At 45.4% G+C, this 23,329-nt stretch overlaps 1 pseudogene; it reads right to left on the bottom strand.

Annotated features, from left to right (window-relative positions):
* Window positions 1–2,628: 2,628 nt before the first annotated feature.
* LOC142295458 (transient receptor potential cation channel subfamily V member 6-like) overlaps window positions 2,629–23,329 on the bottom strand; it is a 157,447-nt pseudogene continuing 136,746 nt past the window's right edge.

Below are 23,329 nucleotides of genomic sequence, written 5' to 3'. Positions count from 1 at the left end.
CTGCCGAATTGAGACCAAACAGTGAGTAAAGACCTTAACTGCAAGCCTTGTGTCATCTCCTTTATCCTGCATCCCTTCTACTGCGTCCACAAACACCATAGACTTTACCAAGTACCAAAGGTTGCCCCGGGGTACCCGCTCTACCTGTCGAGACCAAGCAACATCTCTGCTGCTATAACATCAGCCCCGGAGGTCCCTTCCAGCAGCTGCGTCCATAACGAGCTGCAATTTACCACAGGTGGCGTCACGAATCTTTCATAAACTTTATTATAATCATCTCCCCAATATCGCCACTTTTAATTGACTCCACCAGGGTCACGGAGTCGGGCCCCGCCACCGCTGGCTACCCCGGACTAGTCCGGCCCGACACCAAGTTACCTAAGGCCCTGGGGTGGGCGAGTCATATATATCTGAGATCAGGCCTCTAGTAGTAGTACTGTTCATGCATATATACTCAAATCGGGTTGGTTTAGGTATGTTCAATAAGCCCACCAATGTCGTAAAGTAGTGTGTGATTTGTTAATAGAAGTATTGAAGATGAGGTGGGAGCTCATGGTGTGTGGGTCAACTATATCTCTGAGGCAGAAAAGGCTCATCTTCTAATTACCTCAGAGCTCATTATTTTCGAAAAATTGGGTGTGAATAAGACCCTCAAGGACACCCCAAAAATAGAGCAGGCAGGAAGGACTCCAGTCGGGGATAGGTAGAAGGTCACCTCCATACAACAGTCGTGAGTACCAGGCCAAAACTCTAGAGAAGATTCTCGGGTTGCAACTGACTCCAGTGGAATAAGTTCTAAAGTGGGGGTTTGGTATTGTTCCGGGGCTAACAGGTCAGCACAGAATCACCAGAAGATGAGTCTTGTCCGACAGTGGCCGAAACAGTTATACAGAATGGGTCCCTGTGGGTGGGATGAGATCATAGTCATGACTTTATTGTGTGAAACTATAGTGTCAGACAGTGAGGAGAACATACAAATAGCAGTAATAGCATCAGGAACTATGGAGCAGCCTACAGTAAAATGATGCCTTGAATTTAAATGTACTGTACCGAAAATGTTCAAGTGTTTTGCTCGCAGCAATGGTGTGATAGAAGTACTGCATGTAACTGTTAGTAAAAGAATGTTGAGAAAGAAAACAGAATCTGTGTCCTTGGCTCCTCAGTGGGAAAATCCAGGTCTGCATGATGGCCTAGTTACAGGTATGGCTTGCACACGAAAACCACACACCCAGCCAGGACCACCAAGACCAATAACTTTTTCCTTGCACTGTGGATGTTGCTGGGGGGCAGATAATCGAAGGAGAACTTCCAATAAGCAGTATCACCTCCTCACCAAAAACTAAATCCCTGCACCACCCCCACACTTTCAATAGAGGTGGCTGTACTGGACTTTCAGTCCAGTTTCCTTAGAAAACTACAAGTGGGTTCTCTTACTACTCAGCCAATGGAGGACAGCTTTTTACTAACAGGGTGCCCTGCCTTGATGCATACTAGCGCTTGGGAAAAACAACCCTTAAAATCATGGTTCAAATCATGTAGGGCTAGAAAGAAATGCAAGAGGCACTTTAAAGAGGTTGGCCACAAATTTAACATTGATGGCCTATCCTTTTGATAGGTTATCAATGTCTGATTGACCGGAGTCTGACAGACAATATCCCCACTGATCAACTGTTTTTGGTGCAGTGGCTGCCCTATTAACTGATAGTGGCCACGGCAGGATACTGCACATCTGTCGCGTATTGATTTGAATAGGAGACAGATGAGCAACACTTGACTGCTGCAGAAGACAGAGCATCTCCAAAACAGCATTTCCGGCCATCAGCTGCCACTGAGAACAGCTGAATGGCAGGGGTGTCGGGCGTCGGACCCCGGCTAATCAGACATTGATGGCCTATCCCTATGACAGATCATCAATGTAAAAGTAGTGGCAAACCTCTTTAAATATGTTGGCCCATATATTATTAGCACTGGTGACTGTACTTCCATATTTTGTTCTTTATCATAGTGGGATTTCTCCCATCTATATTGGGTGTAATAATGCTTGGACCCGAGTTCCTTGGGCTACTAAGAGAGATTATGCTGGTAGCCACTATTCAGTTATGTAGCACATATGGGTGTTCACTTCACTTCTAAATCCATCATGTACTTTGTCGTTATCATTGTGCAGGCAGAGACAATGCAAAATAACATCTGTGAAATCTGCAGAGACAAAACTATTGCTTCTACAACACATTTAAATAGATAGAATTAATTAAACCTTCATAATAATTTTTTATTTGAAATTCCTCCAATTTCCTATGATAAAGAAATATTTCCTCCTTAGGCACTGATATCAAAAGGCAGAATATCAATGACTTAAAAGTACCATGTCTCAAAACAAGAAGAAAAATCAATGTGCTGTAGACCAATTGTTCTACAGTTTTGTCTAATTGTCTAGCAAGATGCCCCAAATCTATCCCATGACATCAGCCACTGTCAGACATTTGGCACATCTTCTGCCTGGTCTAGGTTGAAGCTGTCCAAATGTAAGACAGTAATCAATCTGCACAGTGTGTTCACATATACCAATAAAGAGAACAATGTGTCAATGATATGTTATTGTAATAACCAGGCTTGTAGCCAGGCGGCTTATAATGCGGTTATTTCCGAGATATCGTGCATGCTGATAATCAGAGAAATGTTCTTCCTAATCATATCCCAGCATAACACAGACTTTTTACACAGTTTCACTGGAAGTTTCGTTTTTTCCATCTCATCCTCATTTAATATTTCTTCTACCCTAAAAGAAAAATAATAAAATATTCTGAACAAAGGATTATGCCATTATTGTAAGAAACAGTAAATACATGAAAAAAGTTCCTATCACTTACATGTTTCTATATAGATACATATTTTATATAAACATGCTGAAGATTGATGGGGGTCTGGTTCCAGAGATGCCCACCATCCATAAAAAACTGCTGCAAAGCCTTCATCAAGCAGAATTGCTCAGCTCCCGCATGTGTGTGCAGACAGAGCAGTGTACGGACCCATAGATCTTCATTGCAGCCCACACACTGCTCTGTACATGTGCCGATGCAGGAGGCCGGTGATTCTGTGTGATTTGGCTGCGCACTTCTGAGCCATCTTTTGAGCAATCAATGAGGGTCTCCGGAAATGGACCCCATCAATTTGAAGAGCAAGATGTAACATATCAAAAATCTTAATATTTTTAGAATTTAATGGTTTTATATAGGATTAATACTTAGGCTCTGATACATTAATGTGTAAAGCACTTTAATAAGTCACAATAAAGTTGCGCAAAAATAATGTGATATTTGGCATTTACAAGTCAGTCTTGGCCCATGTACCCCAACATGGATGTAGCATTGGTGGGAAAGGCATGGCTATACCCGCCCATCAAAGTCCTAAAACAATAAGCCACTATAGCGGCGTAATTTACTTCAGAAATGTACTCCAGCCTCTGACTAGTGTATAGTTGTGGCAGCGTTGCGCGGAAGTTAACAGATGCATTAAATGGTGCTTGCTACTTAAAGGGTTGTCCAGTCTAAAGGGTGCTTTACACGCTGCGACATCGCTAACAATATATCGTCGGGGTCACGTTGTTTGTGACGCACATCCAGCGCCGTTAGCGACATCGCAGTGTGTGACACCAATGAGCAACGATTAATGAGCGCAAAAACGTGAAAAATCGTTGCTCGTTGATACGTCGCTCCTTTTCCAAATATCATTGCTGTTGCAGGTACGATGTTGTTCGTCGTTCCTGCGGCAGCAAACATCGCTATGTGTGACACCGCAGAAACGACGAACATCTCCTTACCTGCGTCCACCAGCAATGAGGAAGGAAGAAGGTGGGCGGCATGTTCCGGCCCCTCCTCTGCTATTGGACGGCTGCCGTGTGATGTCGCTATGACGCCGCACAAACCACCCCCCTAAGAAAGGAGGTGGATCACCGGCCAGAGCGACGTCGCAGGGAAGGTAAGTCCATGTGACGGATGTTAGTGATGTTGTGCGCCACGGGCAGCGATTTACCCGTTTCGCACAACCGAGGTGGGCGTGTACGCTCGCTAGCGATATCGGTACCGATATCGCAGCATGTAAAGTACCCTTAACACCACAAGTGTGAAGCGACGCTATGTGACTGCAGATGTGAATCCTCACATCACATGAACTGCGCACTCTGAGGATATTCAAATGTCAGCACCGGGAACGGCGGACACTGGACTGCAAATATATGATGTGCATACTCCCAGTCAAAATCTGACTAGACTTTTTCGAGCATGCTCAATGCAAGTGTATGACAGAAGGCCGGAAACAGTCAGATTCTGGCCAGCAGTATACATATCGCATACGTGCGGTAACGTAACCACCGTTCCCGGCACTCACAAGGGAGAATCCACACAGTGTGCAGTGCACGGCAATGTGACGATTTACAAACCTGCAGTCACATAGAGTGACTTCACACTTGTCGTTTTAGACCAGACGATCCCATTAATGATTTTGACACATCATACTCCAGTGAGCCCCTTCATTAAGACCAGCATCATGCACAATGACAGTTTTAATGAATCAGCCCTACTTGTATAATGTCAGACACTTTGAAATGTAGACATTTGGTATTATAGTCTATAGGTTGAGATCTTAGAGACAAAGTAAGACCATTAGGATGAGCCGTACACATTGATTTCTACATACATAATCATACTCTGTCTATAGAGTAAGTTACGTAACTATAGCGCAACACCTGGATGGAAAATGTGGGTTTCTGGTACGTTGTATTACATTTTATTATTTTATTATTATTTATTATTACATTTATTGTCTGGAACAGAAAATAAGGACATGCTAGAAAAATGCAGAAAAAGTAATAGGGAAATTGTTCAATCGTTTCAGTAAAATGTTGAAATTGTGCTTAGAATTACAGCAAATATAAATAAAATTGAAAAAAATACTCACCCGATGAACCACTTTTCATCATCTAATCCCAAAGAGCTCCCAGATATTCCTGTCCGTACTTTGAAAAATCTTGGGACGCGACGTTCTATCAGTAGAATGGTTGCAGCAACCTAAAATTAGTCAAAATTTAGGTTACTAATTTGGTTCCAGCTCAGCATGTCTTCTATGAATGTTTTAGTTCATCAGTGTACTATACTTAGTAATTACTGGTAATTAGTGGTAAGTCGGCATGAAATCTTAAAGGCATTAAACCAATGATAGCACTATGTTGTGAAACATCTTCAGGATGTCAAGTCCAGAGAGTGGCATAACTTCAGTCTCATGGGCTCCCATGCAAAATCTCCAACAGGGCCCCCAACTATCATGGGTCTTACAGTATTGGTCTTTTCATATGGGCCAAAGGGACTTTTGGAGTTCCCAGGGTCCAGGTGTAATTGCATCTGACATGCCCGAGCCGGGGCTTGGGATGAGACGTCGCGGCGGAGAGTCCCGGTTCTGTGACCCTGGCGGTGTCATCAAATAAAGATGCAAGGGAAGATGTTAGGTTCATGACTACGCCACCTGTGGTGACACAGCTTGGGTCTTGCAGCTCTCCACAGGTAGAGCTAGGCCCCAGGGAGGATGTGGGGAGTGATAGTCCCCCTGCTGTTATGCAGTTGTGGCGCAGGAAGGATTAGACGACACAGGGGGTAGCACTTTGGACTGCTGGACCTCACTCTCATGGGCTCCAGCCAATCGTGGATAATTCAGAAGTTAGAACCGGTGGGTTTCTCTGAGTCCTTCCTCCCTGCGCTGTGTTATGTGAGTCCCTGTGGCCTGAAGCTTCGCTGGGACCTGAGTCCTGATTCCGCTCCTGCCCCGTATAGCAGGCAGCGCGAGTCCGTCGCTGGTGCCATCATCCATTGCTTGCAAGGTGGGCCAGAAGACTTGCAATCCCCTGCTCGGCAGATTCTGCTGGCAGGCCGTGAAGTGCCCACCAGCCAGGGGCGCCGCACCCTGAGGTGTGCACTGGTCCTGAGGGAGCTATGAGCTCTCTCCTCAGTGACAGTGTTCTCCTGCATCTCACATATCTCATGTTCCTTGCTATTCTGAGTTTCAGTGTCTCGCTCTCCCCCTCTTCTGGTCCTGGGACAAATTCCACCAGCCACCCGTCCCCAGGACTAGTCTCCTGCAACTCTCTTTCTCCCTCTCTCTCCTAAGACTGTCACTTCCTGTGTCCTGTGAGAAACTGCTCACTGGCTGTGTGTGTGTGTGTGTGTGTGTCACCTTACTCCCCGTATCCATCCCCTGCCCCCTGGGTTTCTGACTAATGACTACATTAGTGATGGCCACCCTCCAATGCCTCTACCCCAGCCCAGTCTTGGTGAGAGGGCAACTAACTGTATATAGTGGTGAATTGTGGTAGTTTACCAGTGATGATCTCCTACGTATCCGAGATGAATACTGCACCTTTGGTGAGGTGCAGTACCCTGTGGCACCTGAAGCCGCAGGGGTGCCACACATCCCTTGCACCCACTATAGTTACACCCCTTTTTTGCAGAATTGATAGGTGTTTAAAAGGAATTTTTTTTAGATATGTCATAATAAATGTTAGGCTATGTGCGCACTTTGCGTTTTTTCATGCGTTTCCGCAGCGTTTTTGAACTGCAGCGTTGTAATGCCAAAATGCATACGTTTTAATTTTCCAGCAAAGTCTATGGGAAATGGAGCTTTCTTGTGCACACAATGCTGTTAAAAAATCAGCGTTTCAGTTGCAGAAAATTTGTCAAAATCTCTGCGTTTAAAGAAGTAACATGTCAATTGTTTTTGCTATTTTGGCAGCATTTTGCTAACATTAGAGTCAATGAGAAGTTTCAGAACACATCCTAAATCAAAATCCCAGCGTTTAACATGCTTTTTTGACAAAATAAACGCATGCGTTTTTGACTTTATAATAAGGGCATAATATGTTCCTTTACACACACACATAGTCCGACAATTTAATTAATGAAAATCCATAATTTAACATTATTTTATGCATAAATATTATAACACAGTTATAATTTTAATAAAATTAGCTATTTTGTGTATGATCTTAGGGGTACTTTGCACGCTGCGACATCGCTAGCCAATGATAGCGATGCTGAGCACGATAGTCCCTGCCCCCGTCGCAGATGCGATCTCTTGTGATAGCTGCCGTACCGAACATTATCGCTACGGCAGCTTCACACGCACTTACCTGCTTTGGCCGGCGACCCGCCTCCTTACTAAGGAGGCGGGTCGTGCGGCGTCACAGCGACGTCACACGGCAGGCAGCCAATAGAAGCGGAGGGGCGGCGATGAGCGGGACGTAAACATCCCGCCCACCTCCTTCCTTCCTCATTGCAGGCGGGACGCAGGTAGGAGATGTTCCTCGCTCCTGCGGCTTCATACACAGCGATGTGTGCTGCCGCAGGAACGACATCGTACCCGTCGCTGCAGCAAAATTATGGAAATGACCGACACTACACAGATCACCGATTTTCGACGCTTTTGTGATCGTTTATCGGTGCTTCTAGGCTTTACATGTTGCGACGTCGTTACCCGTGCCGGATGTGCGTCACTTTCAATTTGACTCCGACGAGATCGCAGTAGCGATGTCGCAACGTGCAAAGTACCCCTTACTCATGATATTTGTTATCAATTTTTTCCGTTTTTTTCATAGTGTTTGAATGTGTAAACTTTATTTAGTAGTGTATTTGTATTCAAAACGCATCTGACTTTAAGCAATGAAAAAGCATTAAAAACGTGGTAAAAACGTAAGTGTATTTTTAGCATTTTTGTGGTCAAAACCAAATTTGACAAAGACAATTTCTGCCAGAGGACGCGTTTAGAACTGCAACTAACTCGACGCAAAGTGCGCACATAGCCTTAAAGATTGTGGAAACAACTGATCTAGAAAATGGGGTTACGTATACCTGAATTTTCCATAATTCTTCTCTTTCTTGTGCTACTCGCCAATATGTGTTGTCCATCATTGCAATCAGCATGTTCAGCAGTAGGAGGTAAACAAAAACCATGTACACCGAGTATGCAACATAAAACAGAGGGAAAGATGTGTCCGTAGGAATCTGCAAGTCAGTCAGTCCCATCATCATTTCAATGGCAGAATACAGCATCAGAGAAAAGTCATTCAGAAAGGGATTATTTTTTGTTTCTAGTGTCTGGTACATAATATAAAAAGCTGTGGAAAACAAGATTAAATTATATCTATGGATATTTATTTGCAAAATTATAAATCATGGTGAATGACTTGGAGAGAATATGATATTCCAGTTTTCTGATATTGCAAAAATTGGGATAAATACCAAAAATCTAAAATACCATTAGCCATGAAATCCCAAACTAGAAAAACATTAGGTACTTGATATTACCCCTGACACTCCTGGGATGCCAATCTATTGTTCCTCAGTCTCTATCCACTTCTTTCTTGGAGTCATGAGCCATCTATGCACCAAATGGCACAGGTTGTTAAGACCACTGATTGGTTTTAGCTATTATATGGATAATTGCTACATAACAGCCATCAAGAGTAAACAAAAACCACCAAGGAGAAACAGATCGAAAGTGCTGTAGGACCGATTGTGTCAGGTACAGTGTATCACAAAAGTGAGCACACCCATCACATTTTTGTAAATATTTTATATCTTTTCATGGGACAATTCTGAAGATATGACACTTTGATATACACCGTGTGCAGAGTTATTAGGTAAGTTGTATTTTAGAGGAATTTTTTTTTCTTATTGATCAACAACTATGTTCTCAATCAACCCAAAAGACTCATAAATATCAAAGCTTAATAAAAACCAAATATATTCCCATCTCACTTGTTTATTTTCACCAGGTAAACCAATATAACTGCACAAAATTTAGAAATAAACATTTCTGACATGCAAAAACAAAACCCCAAAAAATTAGTGACCAATATAGCCACCTTTCTTTATGATGACACTCAACAACCTACCATCCATAGATTCTGTCAGTTGCTTGATCTGTTTACGTTCTGTGGTGTTTGCGTGCAGCAGCCGCCACAGCCTCCCAGACACTGTTCCGAGAGGTGTACTGTTTTCTCTCCCTGTAGATCTTACATTTTATGAGGGACCACAGGTTCTCTAAGGGGTTAAGATCAGGTGAACAAGGGGGCCATGTCATTATTTTTTTATCTTTTAGACCTTTACTGGCCAGCCACTCTGTGGAGTAGTTGGATGCATGTGATGAAGCATTGTCCTGCATGAAAATCATGTTTTTCTTGAATGATACCGACTTCTTCCTGTACCACTGCATGAAGAAGTTGTCTTCCAGAAACTGGCAGTAGTAGGACTGGGAGTTGAGCTTCACTCCATCCTCAACCCGAAAAGGTCCCACAAGTTCATCTTTGATGATACCAGCCCATACCAGTACCGTACCTCCACCTTGCTGGCGTCCGAGTCGGAGTAGAGCTCTCTGCAATTTACTGATCCCGCCTCTGGCCCATCAAGAGTCACTCACATTTCATCAGTCCATAAAACCTTCGAAAAATCAGTCTTAGGCCCTGTGCGCACTAGGCCGTTTTACCCGCGGTTTTACCCGCGGTTTTGCTGCAGAAATTTCTTGAGAAATGTTTGTAATCTTCCTGCAGACATTTCCCAGCAAAACCTATGGGGAAAAAAAATAGCTGTGCGCACACTGCGTTTTTTTCTCAAGAAAATTCTTTCTGAAGATTTTCTTGAGAAAATTTCTTGAGAAAATGTGCATGTCACTTCTTTTCCGCAGGTACCTGTGGTATACCCCTGGTATTTCACTCCATTCACTGTAATGCAATCGCGAAATACCGGGGGTATACCGCAGGTAGCAAATGGTGTGCGGTATACCCCCGGTATAGCCGCGATTTACCTGCGGTAATGCTCATCACTGCCTGCTGTTTTGCAGGAAGTGATGTCATTATGACAGAAGAGGAAGCGGAGCAGAGTAAACACACAAGTCACACTCCCTGGACGCCGCACAGAAGCACTTCTGTGTGACCTTCAGGTTCCCATGCAGTCTGTGTCCCGCTCCAGCCCCGCCGCTACCAGCACAGCAGTGTCAGTGTCTGCCTGCAGTATCAGCAGCTTGTCACGCTGCAGCGCAGGCAGACACTGACACACAGCAGTGCGTGCAGCCGTGGGGATGCCGAGCGCTGCTGTCAGGAGGTGAGATGAGATCATTACCTGCTGTGACGATCTCCTGCCTCCTGACGTCACCGCGGTCACTGCTGTCTATGCCCGTCTCGCAAGCGGCCCGAGACTGTCACTAGCGGTAACATCACGGGCTCTCGTGATACTGCTGACAACGCGGCGGGCATAGAAGTCAGTAACAGCGCTGACATCAGCAGTACAGGAGATGATCACAGCAGGTAATGATCTCATCTATCCTCCTGACAGCAGCACTCTTCATGCCCTGCAGTGACATGGGCTGACCTATTGATGTTAGCTCAGGTAACTGCATTACTCTCCCAGCCAATGGGGAACATTCTGTTCTTCATTGACTGGGACAGTGACTATGGTATGGATCGCAGTGGAACCCCCCCCTTTATTGGATTACGCCAGACATGGAATTAATTGTTCTTTTCAATAAATTGGTGAAAGAGGGAATGTTTTGGGGAGTGTTTTTTCAAATAAAACTTTTTTTGTTGTCTATTTTTTATTTCTTACTGACTGGGTTTGTGATGTCGGGTATCTGATAGACGCGTGACATCACGAACCCCAGGGCTTGATGCCAGGTGACATTACACATCTGGCATCAACCCCATATATTACATTGTTTGCCAATGCACCAGGGCAACGGGATGAGTTGAGGTGAAGCGCCAGGATTGGCACGTCTAATGGATGCGCCACTTCTGGGGCGCTGTGGCCTGCTATTTTTAGGCTGGGGAGTGTCCAATAACAGTGGACCTCCCTAGTCTGAGAATACCAGACCACAGCTGTCCGCTTTACCTTGGCTGGTGAGCCAATTTGGGGGGAACCCCACGTTTTTTGTTTTAAATTATTTATTTAATGTAAAATAACAGCGTGGGGTGCCCTCTGTTTTGGATTACCAGCCAAGGTATAGCTGCCAGCTGTGGTTTGCAGGCTGCAGCCGTCTGCTTTACCCTAGCTGGCTACAAAAGATGGGGGGACCTCACGTTGGTTTTTTTTTAATTATTTATTTATTTTATGGCTAAATACAAGGCTAGGCACCCTTTAGTGCCACATGAAAGTCACTAAAGAGTGCCAGCTTAGAAAATGCAGGGGGGTGGGACATTAAATATGTCTTTCTCATCTATCTATCTATCTATCTCTCTATTCATATATCCATCTTTCCCTCTATCCATTATCTGTCTATCGATTATCTATCTATTATCTATATTATTTATTGCAGTTACAGCATTAAAAAACCGCGAGGACCAACCTGTGGAAAAAACACGGCAAAACAGCGGAAAAAACGTGGCAAAACCGCGGGATAAACGCATGCGTTTTTCCCACGGTTTTGCCGCGTTTTTTTACTGCAGGTGCGGTAATCTTCAACTCCCAGAAGTTTCTCAAGAAATTTTCTTGAGAAAAATCAATTTTCTAGTGCGCACATAGCCTTAAGATATTTCTTGGCCCAGTCTTGACGTTTTATCTTATGTTTCATGTTGTTTTTCAGCCTTCCTTATCTTGGCCATGTCCCTGAGTATGGAATACCTTCTGCTTTTTGATACTCCAGTAACGTTGCAGCTCTCAAATATGGCCAAACTGGTGTCAAATGGCATCTTGGCAGCTTCACGCTCGATTTTCCTCAATTCATGGGCAGTTATTTTGCGCCTTTTTGCCCAATACGCTACTTGCAACCCTGTTGGCTATTTGCCATGAAACGCTTGATTGTTCGGTGATCACACTTCAAAAGTTTGGCAATTTCAAGACTCCTGCTTCCCTCTGCAAGACATCTCACAATTTTGGAGTTTTCAGAGCCCATCAAATCTCTCTTCTGACCAATTTTGCCAAAGGAAAGGAAGTTGCCTAATAATTAAGCACACCTTATATAGGGTATTGATGTCATTACACCACACTCCTCCTCATTACAGAGATGCCCATCACCTGATTTACTTAATTGGTAGTTGGCTCTCAAGCCTTTACAGCTTGGAGTTGGACAACATGTATAAAAATTATCATGTGATTAAAATACTCATTTGCCTAATAATTCTGCACACAGTGTAATGTAAAGTAGTCAGTGTAAAGTTTATATAAATAGTGTAAATTTGTAGATTTACAGGGTAAAATGTGTAGCGTGCCCGCTAAATAACTCAACACGAGACACATGTATTAGTGTCTAAACTGCAGTATTCCAACAAACGTGAGTACACACCTAAGTGAAAATGTCCAAATTGTGCCCAATAAACCATTTTCCCATCCCTTGTGACCCATGTTATCACAATCTCTCATACTAGTCAATGGAAGATCACCAGGGTATTTCATGGCAAACAATTCTCTGAGGAATTGAAAAATGAATTGTTGCACTACATAAAGATGGCCTAGGCTATAAGAAGATTGCCAACACCATGAAACTGAGCTGCAGAATGGTGGCCAAGACCATATGGCAGTTTAACAAGGTAGGTTCCACTCAGAACAGGCCTTGCCCTGGTCGACCAAAGAAGTTAAGGACACATGTTCAACATCGTATCCAGAGGTTGTCTTTTCAAAATAGATGTATGAGTGTTGCAAGCATTCCAGAAGGAAGACTGTTTTAAAGATGATGCACAGTTTGATGAAGACATTGATTACTGGAACTCTGCTCTGGGGTGTGATGAAACCAAAATAAACTTATTTGGTTCAGATGGTGTCAAGCGTGTGTGGCTGCAACCAGGTGAGTAGTACAAAGACAAGTGTGTTTTGCCTACAGTCAAGCATAGTGGTGGGAGTGTCATGGTTGGAGGCTGCATGAATTCTGCCTGCTGTGGGGAGCTACAGTCCATTGAAGGGACAATGAATGTCAAAATGTACTGTGACATGATCACCTCCATGCGGAAGCTGGACCACAAGGCAGAATTCAAACATTATAGACCCCAAACATCTTCAAGATAAGCCCTGCCTTGCTAAAGAAACAGAGTAAAGGTGCTAGGCTGGCCAAGCATATCTGCAGACCTAAAACCTATTGAACATCTGTAAGGCATCCTCAAGTAGAATGTGGAGGAGCACAAGGTCTCTAACATCCACCAGCTCTGTGATGTCATCATGGAGGAGGGAAGAGGATTCCAGTGGCTCCTGTGAAGCTCTAATGAACTTCATGCCCAAGAAAGTTAAGGCAGTGCTTGACAATAATTGTGGCCACACAAAATATTGACACTTTGGGCAACATTTGGCCATTTTCACTTAGGATGTACTCACTTTTGTTGCTGTGGCGCCCCTGACCTGGTCAGGCACCACTGAGTACTGCACCCACGCTGGGTGAGTACAAACAGGTAATCCCAAAGGCTTAACAGGGTGTGGACACACAGACACACTTTAACCAGGTCTCACACACACCTTAGAGGGGACCCCTGGGCAGACCCAGGAGGGGGCATGGCCTCCACTTCTCAGCTAGTGGTGCGGTGGAGAAGCTGGAAGGAGTTGAGCAGCGGTAGTGAGTGAGAGAAAGCAGTAGAGGAGGACTCACAAGCCGAGTCTGAAGCGGAGAGCGGGCACGCAGACACACTAGTCAGACCCTGCAAGTGTAGTGGCTGTTTGCGGGGGAGTTCGGTTGCCACACAGTCAGCCTGAAAGACATCTCAGGAAAGAAGCAAGGTAGTTGAGAACGGGGATTTTCTGGTAGACCAGGCGCGTAGGGGAAACAGGTTCCCGAAGTAGGCTCAAGTTTAACTACCTGCTAAACCTGCCAGTGAGGGCACTCCAAGTGTCTCACCAAACACACAGAATCCGCAGCATCAGCAGCAATGAGGGGGCCCATAAGTGAGATAGGGCAAGAAGCCATCTTTACTTGGTCCACGCTGCCAGCAAGTGCGAGAGTGCGAGGTACTGAAGTAAAGGGAGGCGACTGAAGATAAGTGTGGCATAGTTTTAACACAATCTCATAGTGGTGATAACTGTAACTGTTTAATTTCATTAGGGATTTGTTGTCTGTGTTTGTCTGGGGTACTGTGAAAAAGCAAAAAAAAAAAAAAGTGTGTCTAGTGATTTAGTCAGTAGTATTAGCCACACCTGTTTCTAGAAGCCTCTAGCAGCTTCTAGTAGTCCTTGTAGAACTATATAAACCAGCCAGAGCTAGCGAGGTGCTGAGAGTGCGAGGTACTGAAGTAAAGGGAGGCGACTGAAGATAAGTGTGGCATAGTTTTAACACAATCTCATAGTGGTGATAACTGTAACTGTTTAATTTCATTAGGGATTTGTTGTCTGTGTTTGTCTGGGGTACTGTGAAAAAGCAAAAAAAAAAAAAAGTGTGTCTAGTGATTTAGTCAGTAGTATTAGCCACACCTGTTTCTAGAAGCCTCTAGCAGCTTCTAGTAGTCCTTGTAGAACTATATAAACCAGCCAGAGCTAGCGAGGTGCTGAGAGTGCGAGGTACTGAAGTAAAGGGAGGCGACTGAAGATAAGTGTGGCATAGTTTTAACACAATCTCATAGTGGTGATAACTGTAACTGTTTAATTTCATTAGGGATTTGTTGTCTGTGTTTGTCTGGGGTACTGTGAAAAAGCAAAAAAAAAAAAAAAAAAAAAGTGTGTCTAGTGATTTAGTCAGTAGTATTAGCCACACCTGTTTCTAGAAGCTTCTAGCAGCTTCTAGTAGTCCTTGTAGAACTATATAAACCAGCCAGAGCTAGCGAGGTGCTGAGAGTGCGAGGTACTGAAGTAAAGGGAGGCGACTGAAGATAAGTGTGGCATAGTTTTAACACAATCTCATAGTGGTGATAACTGTAGCTGTTTAAGAAGAGAAGAGTCGCCGTAAGCTGATCGATTGCTGGGACTTGCCGGGTCTCGCTGTTTGAGGACTTTCGCCTGTCATACGCTACATCAGCATTATGGAAGAGAAGAAAATCCACATGGTCACCTGCAACACATGCTACATGTTTACGGATCTGCCGCACAAGAAATTCAACTTCACCTGTCAAAAGTGCAAACTTGTTGCCCTCTTAGAGGAAAAGGTGCGGGGACTGGAAGAAAGAATAGCAACTTTGAAGCTAATTAAAGAACATGAGGACTTCTTGGACGAGGCAGAAGCAACAATTCAGGATATGGAAAGTGAGAAAAGCTTCAGAACACATACAGAGGCTGAAAAGTGGACACATGTGACCAAAAGAAGCCAGCGGATCAAGTGGTCGGCACCACCCACACAGCTTAGCAACCAATATGAAGCCCTCATGCTGGAGAATGAAAATGGCACAGCTCAGGATGATACCGTCTCTACAGGAGAAGACACAGTATCATCAAAAGAAGTTACTTTGTCAACAAAAGCAGAAACAAAAGACACTCAAAAGCACTCAGGAGCAACAAGCAGTGCGTCCAGAAAGAAAAGAAGAGTGGTAGTTATGGGCGACTCACTACTAAGAGGCACGGAGGCAACTATCTGCAGGCCGGACATAACCGCACGAGAAGTATGCTGCCTCCCTGGAGCAAAAATCAAGGACGTGGCCAACAGGATACCAACTATCCTCGGATCCAAGGACGAATACCCGTTCCTATTGATACATGTAGGAACAAACGACACGGCAAGAAATGATCTGCCAACTATTTGTGAAGACTTTGAAATTCTGGGGAAGAAAATAAAGGAACGGAACGTACAGGTTGTTTTCTCATCAATCCTCCCAGTCGATGGCCATGGTGTCAGAAGATGGAATAGGATACTAGATTTGAACAACTGGCTACGACGGTGGTGCAGGCAGCAAGGATTTGGATTCTTAGACCATGGAGTGAATTACCTCTACGATGGACTTCTCGCAAGAGACGGGATACACCTCACAAAACCTGGGAAACACACGTTCGCCAGAAGGCTTGCCACACTCATCAGGAGGGCTTTAAACTAGAAGAAGAGGGGATGGGAGAAAAAACAGCAGACAAGAACATGCAGCAGAAGGACAAACTAATCAAGGATACTAGATGCCGTAAAGAGGACCCAAGACAGGGTACTAAGAAGGAAGCTGAGAAAAGGGGAGCAAAACTTCTTTCCTGCATGCTGACCAATGCAAGAAGCCTGACCAATAAGATGGAGGAACTGGAGCTGGTAATGTATGAGGAGAAATACGACATAGTAGGAATAACTGAGACATGGTTAGATGATAGTTATGACTGGGCGGCTAACCTGCAAGGATATGAATTGTTTAGGAGGGATCGTAAAAAAAGGAAAGGGGGTGGAGTCTGTCTATATATAAAGTCCAGTTTAAAGCCCAGACTAAGAGAAGATATTCAAGAGGGAAATGAAGAGGTGGAATCTCTATGGGTGGAGATACAAGGAGGGAAAACTAATAAAATACTCATAGGGGTTTGTTATAAGCCACCAAATATAACAGAAACCACTGAAAATGTATTATTGAAACAAATAGACAAAGCAGCAAATCACAATGAGGTGATTATTATGGGGGACTTCAATTACCCCGATATAGACTGGGAAACTGAAACCTGTGTATCTCAGAAAGGAAACCGGTTTCTGTCAGTAACTAAGGATAATTATCTGTCCCAACTTGTGCCGGGCCCAACTAGAGGGGCAGCCCTTCTGGACTTAATTTTAAGCAACAGGCCAGATAGAATAACAGACATACGAGTGGATGGGCACCTAGGGAATAGTGACCACAATATAATACAATTCCACTTGTCCTTTAGTAAGGTGCCTTGGAGGGGGGTTACAAAAACGCTGAATTTCAGGAAAGCAAAGTTTGATCAACTTAGAGAAGACCTTCGCCAAATTGATTGGGACAATGTCCTCAAAAATGGGAGCACAGAAAATAAGTGGGAAATTTTTAAATCGGTATTAAACACCCACTGCGAGCTAGCCATACCATACAGAAATAAAAGGGCTAGGAACAGGAGAAAACCAATGTGGCTTAATAAGGATGTAAAAGGGGCAATGAATAATAAGAAAAAGGCATTTAAAAAGCTAAAACAAGAAGGCAGCGAGGAAGCATTAAAAATATATAGAGAAAAAAATAAAATATGTAAAAAACAAATATATTTAGCAAAAGTAGAAACTGAGAGACTCATTGCTAAGGAAAGCAAAACAAATCCCAAACTATTCTTTAATTATATAAACAGAAAAAAGATTAAAATTGATGGTGTTGGCCCTTTAAAGAATAATGAGGGTAAAATCATAGAAAGCGATGTGGGAAAAGCAAATGTTTTAAATACTTTTTTCTCAACTGTGTTCACACAGGAAAAGCATATGCCAGGGGAAATGCAGAGTGATCATGTAAATGCCCCATTAAGTATGACCTGCCTAACCCAGGAAGAAGTGCAGAACCGACTTAGTAACATTAAAATTGACAAATCACCAGGCCCTGATGGCATTCACCCTCGGGTATTAAGGGAGTTAAGTAATGTGATAGACAGGCCTCTATTCCTTTTATTTAAAGACTCTATAGAAACTGGGTCTGTTCCACTGGATTGGCGGCTAGCAAATGTGGTACCAATATTCAAAAAAGGGTGCAAAAGGGAACCTGGAAACTATAGGCCGGTAAGCTTAACATCTGTTGTGGGTAAAATGTTTGAAGGGTTTTTAAGGGATACTATTATGGAATGTCTCAATGTTAATAACTGTTTAACTCCATATCAACATGGATTTATGAAGGATCGCTCCTGTCAAACTAACCTGATCAGCTTCTATGAGGATGTAAGCTCTCACATGGACCGAGGAGAATCATTGGATGTCATTTATCTCGACTTCGGTAAAGCATTTGACACTGTCCCACATAAAAGACTGCTAAGTAAAATGAGAAAGCTTGGGCTCGGGGAAAATGTGTGTAGATGGGTAGGTAGCTGGCTTAGTGGTAGAAAACAAAGAGTGGTTATTAATGGTGCATACTCAGATTGGGCCAGGGTTACTAGTGGGGTGCCACAGGGGTCTGTATTGGGCCCCCTACTATTTAATATATTTATTAATGATCTGGTGGATGGTTTACAGAGTAAAATATCAGTATTTGCAGATGATACAAAACTATGTAAGGTAGTTAACACAAAGGAGGACAGTTTGCAACTACAGATGGACTTGAGTAAATTGGAGAATTGGGCTGAAAAATGGCAAATGAGGTTTAACACAGATAAGTGTAAGGTTATGCACATGGGAAGGAGAAACAGATGCTACGATTACTTACTAAATGGGAAACTGCTGGGGAAATCAGACATGGAAAAAGACTTAGGCATCTTAGTGAATAAGAATCTAAATTGGAGTGCCCAGTGTCAGGCAGCAGCCACCAAAGCAAATAGGGTGATGGGATGCATTAGAAGAGGTCTGGGGGCACGAGATGAAAACATCATTCTCCCTCTGTACAAATCACTAGTCAGACCACACTTGGAGTATTGTGTGCAATTTTGGGCGCCGGTGCTGAAGAAAGACATTACTGAACTTGAAAGGGTTCAGAGGCGGGCTACTAAAATAATAAATGGAATGGGTGCATTACAATACACGGAAAGGTTATCAAAATTAGGTCTATTTACTCTAGAAAAGAGAAGACTTAGGGGAGACCTAATAAATATGTACAAATATATCAGAGGGCCATATAGAGATCTCTCCCATGATCTGTTTGTACCAAGGACTATGACAAGAACAAGGGGGCATTCTTTTCGATTGGAGGAAAGAAAATTCCTACATCAGCATAGAAGAGGGTTCTTCACGGTAAGAGCAGTGAGGCTCTGGAACTCTCTTCCTGAGGAAGTGGTGATGGCCAACTCACTGAATGAATTTAAGAGAGGAATGGATGCATTTCTTGTTAGCAAAAGTATAGAAGGTTATAAATAGCATAATCTTACAGGTAGATAGAAGAGCGACCAAGATTATTAGAGGAATGGGTGGGCTGCAATACCAAGACAGGTTATTAAACTTGGGGTTAGTTAGTTAGGAAAAACAAAGGCTTAGGGGGATCTAATCACAATGTATAAATATATGAGGGGACAGTACAGAGACCTTTCCAAAGATCTCTTTACACCTAGGCCTGCGACTGGAACACGGGGGCATCCGCTACGTCTTGAGGAAAGAATGTTTAATCATAATCACAGATGAGGACTCTTTACTGTACGAGCAGTGAGACTATGGAGCTCTCTGCCGTATGATGTTGTATTGAGGGATTCACAAGTAAAATTTAAGCAGAGCCTGATCGCATTAATTGAAAAATATAATATTACCAGTTATGTATATTGGATTTTATGACAGGGTGTTGATCCAGGGAACTAGTCTGATTGCCGTATGTGGAGTCAGGAAGGAATTTTTTCCCCCATTGGAGCTTATTTGACACATTGGGGTTTTTTTGCCTTCCTCTGGATCAACATGTTGGGCTACGGGTTGAACTAGATGGACTTAGAGTCTCCCTTCAACCTTAAAAACTGTGAAACTGTGAAGCAAACGGGCCAGAAAGGGGAGAAAAGGCAGATGCGACTTCCCTGGATGAATCCCATATACTTCAAGTCGGGGGGTTATCTGAAACAAGAAGTGCTAGGAGGGCGAGCTTGCAGTCACCTCTATTTCAGCCTGAAGGATACCTGGTTCTCTCTGGTCTGTCTCAGTATCGCCCGGGTACCTCCCAGAAAACAACTGAAGGTGAATAAAAACCGTGAAAGACATTCTGGACTGTGTTTGAGTTATTCTGCGACCTGTGGTTCCACACATATATGCCCGAGCCCCTGGGGCCAGCCTCACTCTCGGGAGGCCACAGCATCTAACTGCAAATACCATCAGCCCCAGACACACGCTAAACTGCAGTGGCGGTCATCCCTCACCCTGACCGCAAAACAGAGAGTGGCATCATGACTCCTATGAAAGTGAACCTGACATACCTGTTGCCAGAAGGATCCCTACAGAGAAGTCCCCGCAGGCGAGCGCTGCAGCGCTGTGGTGGGCGACTCATTCTTGTGTCACGAACAGGATAAGGACTAGACCTGTTAAGACAGGTGACCGTGCGAATTGGAGGTCCGTTTGAAATGCCGCCATATTGCCACCTCAGAAAGCGCGCCAAAGAAACAACAGCCCTGCGCAAAAAGAAGTAACCGCCCACAAAGGGGTGTGGCTATCCTAGAACCCCTGGAGCGTTCTAGCTCCGGGAGAACAAGTGATGCGGGGGGATCAGACCCTGAACGTCAGGAATGTCACAGTCGGGTGTAGGAAACGAAACTGAGAGGGTGTGGAGAGAGAACCTGGTTGAGCAGTCTGCAAGGCAGAATGGAGCCATCGCCGAGCGTCCGCGAGGAGCCGGGCTGGACCAGGCGATGACCGCCGCTGAGCTAGAGGCTAAAGTCAGGAGAATGGCCGACAGAATGAAGGAGCGGAGCAGGCGGGAGATCGCCATGTGGAGGAAGGAGACGTTGCTGGCCATAAGGAATCTGTAGATGCTGGTGCGGCGAGGCCCGCGTGGAGGTGCCGCCCACACCGAACTGGAGTCGTCACCGGTGATGGCTGCCCTGCTGCGAGAGATGTCTGGCCTAACCCAGGGTAAGTCACATGCTGCCCCTGCCCGATCGGGTGTGCTGACCCTGCCGGCGCTGTTACTGGAGGCTGAAGCGAACCCTGCTGCGACATCGGATGCAATCCCTGCTGTGATCCCTGCTGCGACGTCCCGAACTCTGCCGACGGCCAGACCAGACCAGGCCGCAGCAACGCCGCGTCCGGCCAGACCAGACCAGGCCGCAGCAACGCCGCGTCCAGCCAGACCAGACCAGGCCGCAACGTCTTCTACCCCTACCTGCAGACCAGAAGCGGTCACAGCACCCCAGTCGCTGACTGGGGATGCCGCCCATAGGTTCCTGCCAGAAGCGACCAAAGAGGCAGCTCGACTTAAAAGGGACTTAAAAACCCAGTTCCCAGCCCACCTGGTGGACATGTACCTGGTCCCCAGGCAGTTATCTGGACCTGGAGCGGTCCCAGCAACCTCTATGCTAGGGAGGAGTCCACCACCACCCTGGCCAGCAGATGAGAGCTCTTCCCCGAAGCCGCTGCCAGAGCAGTCGGAGGAGGACGCAGCACCCTTTGTGTGTAAGGGAGGCCCTGAGGTCGCGCTGTCGCCCCCCCAATGATGGAAAGAGATTACAACACCCCCTGCCGAGGAAGAACTGGCCATCTTTATGCCCAGCATGCATGTGACCTGGGAACCTGCAGACGACCAGGTGATGGTGATAAGGAGGCCAGCCCGCAGAGGACAGTGGCGTGCAAAGGCAAGACACCCCCTTGTGCTGCATACCGCAGAAAAAGAAAGAGTGGAGGCCAGGGGTTTGCAAGAGAAGAAGTCCCTGCGGCAGACCGGGTTCCAGGTCAGAGGTCCTCTCCACCGTGGGGTAGTCGAAGAGTTTAATCTACGCACAGGCTACCGCTTTATTGTGGAGGCTGGCGTCAAGGAAGGCATCTTTGTCTCCAGGAGAGTTGTCCAGTTGCACCTGCCAAGAGGACACCCGGATCGAGACCTCTATATGGGAGACGTCGTTGAGTACACCAGGCACATGGGTGAAAGAGGTTGGTTTGCCCTGAATATGGTGCCCTGCCCAAAGAGCTCAAGCTACAGCCCTGCAGCTTCCACCAGGTCCCCAAAGTCACCGCCACCAGGGGATGCTCTAGATACAGACGCAAAAGATACAGAAGCTCAAGGTGTTCATGAAGTTACCACAGCAGGTGAAGCACAAGGTGACACTCGAGGTGCTACTGAAGATGCAACACAAGTTACAGTCCAAAGCATCCAAGACACTACTTCCCAGGAACAGAGCACTGCAGTGCCAAGCACCAGTGAGAGAAGGAAGTCCATCTAAGTCCTGCAATAGAAAGAGTTTCCGGGAAATGTTCTGAAAGTTAAAGCAACGTTACCTGTTCAAGAATGTGCCCACAAAGACTCTTGTGAGAACTGTTTTGATACCCACATGTTTTACGCACCTGGTTTTTGTGCACTTTAACAATGGACCATAAGATTATGAACTGGCTATAACCACAAACTCTCGCAGTGTAAAAAGTTACCCCAGTGGTACCAGCCCAGAGCACGCCTGTTTATGGGGCCTGGCTCTGCACCACCAGGAAGCACGCCTGTTGATGGCGCCTGCTGTCCAAAAGCCAAGAGCACGCCTGTTTATGGGGCCTGGCTCGCCAACAACAAGGGAGCACGCCTGTTTATGGGGCCTGGCTCTCCACCACGCGGAAGCGGGCACGCCTGTTAATGGGGCCTACCTTTAACTACCAACCCCAGAATAGGAAGGTTGGAGGAAAGGCTGGGATAGAGCTGACCCAGACCTGGTTACCAAAATGACCGGTGACCTGCCTTCTGAGAGGTTTTTGGGTGGGTTACAGACTTGTGGGAGGAGGGTGGTGAAAAATGGTACCTGGTATGTTTTATAATGTTTTACGATGTTTTATGTGAATGACTTCCCTGTGTGGGAACTGTTGTATTAAAGAAATTTTATTGTCTTTGCAGCCCGAGGACGTGTTGATAATAACTAAGGGGGAATGTGGCCCCCTGACCTGGTCAGGCACCACTGAGTACTGCACCCATGCGGGGTGAGTGCAAACAGGTAATCCCAAAGGCTGAACAGGGTGTGGACACACAGACACACTTTAACCAGGTCTCACACACACCCTAGAGGGGACCCCTGGGCAGACCCAGGAGGGGGCGTGGCTTCCACTTCTCAGCTAGTGGTGCGGTGGAGAAGGAGTTGAGCAGCCGTAGTGAGTGAGAGAGAAGCAGTAGAAGAGGACTCACAAGCCGAGTCTGAAGTGGAGAGCAGGCACGCAGACACGCTAGTCAGACCCTGCAAGTGTAGTGGCTGTTTGTGGGGGAGTTCGGTTGCCACACAGTCAGTCTGAAAGACACCTCAGGAAAGAAGTGAGGTAGTTGAGTACGGGGATTTTCTGGTAGACCAGGCACGCAGGGGAAACAGGTTCCCGAAGTAGGCTCAGGTTTAACTACCTGCTAAACCTGCCAGTGAGGGTACTCCAAGTGTCTCACCAAACACACAGTCCGCAGCATCAGCATCAATGAGGGGGCCCATAAGTGAGATAGGGCAAGAAGCCATCTTTACTTGGTCAACGCTACCAGCAAACGGGCCAGAAAGGGGAGAAAAGGCAGATGCGACTTCCCTGGATGAATCCCATATACTTCAAGTCGGAGGTTATCCGAAACAAGAAGTGCTAGGAGGGCGAGCTTGCAGTCACCTCTATTTCAGCCTGAAGGATACCTGGTTCTCTCTGGTCTGTCTCAGTATCACCCGGGTACCTCCCA

The sequence above is a fragment of the Anomaloglossus baeobatrachus genome, chromosome 3, assembly GCF_048569485.1.
Source record: "Anomaloglossus baeobatrachus isolate aAnoBae1 chromosome 3, aAnoBae1.hap1, whole genome shotgun sequence".
Taxonomy (NCBI): Eukaryota; Metazoa; Chordata; class Amphibia; order Anura; family Aromobatidae; genus Anomaloglossus; species Anomaloglossus baeobatrachus.
The sequence above is the reverse complement of the archived record's forward strand: the minus strand, read 5'-3'. Positions and strand labels throughout refer to the sequence as shown.